The 1,122-nt window shown below is 44.6% G+C and overlaps 1 non-coding gene across 1 annotated transcript; it reads right to left on the bottom strand.

Moving 5' to 3' along the window:
• Positions 1-587: 587 nt before the first annotated feature.
• Positions 588-662, bottom strand: Trnat-ugu (transfer RNA threonine (anticodon UGU)). The gene has a single exon. It is a non-coding gene; the product is annotated as a tRNA-Thr (tRNA).
• Positions 663-1,122: the final 460 nt, after the last annotated feature.

The following is a 1,122-nucleotide window of genomic DNA, read 5'->3' as shown; positions in this document are numbered from 1 at the left end:
GAGAAAATAGTTACCCGAAAAAAATGTGTTCAAAGTTTAGGGAAAACATTTAGTTATATTATTACTTCGATTTGCATGAACTGAGTGTTACATATATATTTTTAATGTCGCTGAAAACGAATCTGAAGTCAGATTTTCAATATTCAAAACAGCTAATCCAATACGGAGGGCAACCGATTATGTTTTGACCAATTTTTACCAAAAATGTATTTACGTTTAGTCTGCAAGTCAAGGAGTATTTATCAACCCTTCCTCTACCTCTGATTGTTCCTAGACAGCAACTTCCTGTTCTTCTTGGCAGGAAAAGCCGATCTGTCAAAGCTGGATATGCAGCACTCGGCAGCCTGCACTTGATATTCGTCCGTATTTTCGGTGAGTATGTTTGCATGCATTCTGCAGTATGAATCATTTTGAGCACGTGCGACACAGGACGAGTTATCATCTACATCTATATGGATACCCTGCAAAACACATTTAAGTGCCTGGCAAAGGGTTCATCGAATCACCTTCACAACTGATAATTAATTGAAACCCTCAGCTGCCGACAGGTGTTGTTGATATACTTCGATGGGGACAGCTGAAAAGTGTGCCCCTACTGGGACTCGAACCCAGAATCTCCTGCTTACAAGGCAGACGCTCAATCCATCTGAGCCATCGAGGGCACACATGAACAGCACGACTGCAGGAATTTATCCCTCGCACGCTTCCCGTGAGACTCACATCCCCAACCGTCCACAATCCGCATACGTAATGTACTTAATAGGTATTTGTCCATCCACTCATTACTGGCTCACACTAAGGTGACGATTCCCGTAAGAGTTCCGGCAACCTGTGCGCATTCGCACAGACGAAGGTCAATGGCTGGGTAACGTTTAACCATAGATATGAAGATAGTAACTGCTCTCGAAAGAACAGGCGCCACTGACGACCTTGCAACTCTTCTAGAATACATGATAGACCGGCCGATGTGGCCGAGCGGTTGTAGGCGCTTCAGTCGGGAGCCACGCGACCGCTACGGTCGCAGGTTCAAATCCTGCCTCGAGCATGGGTGTGTGTGATGTCCTTAATTTAGTTAGGTTTAAGTCGTTCTAAGTTCTAGGAAACTGATGACCTCAGATGTTA

This window comes from Schistocerca gregaria, unplaced genomic scaffold (genome assembly GCF_023897955.1).
Source record: "Schistocerca gregaria isolate iqSchGreg1 unplaced genomic scaffold, iqSchGreg1.2 ptg000327l, whole genome shotgun sequence".
In the NCBI taxonomy this organism is placed as follows: Eukaryota; Metazoa; Arthropoda; class Insecta; order Orthoptera; family Acrididae; genus Schistocerca; species Schistocerca gregaria.
The sequence above is the reverse complement of the archived record's forward strand: the minus strand, read 5'-3'. Positions and strand labels throughout refer to the sequence as shown.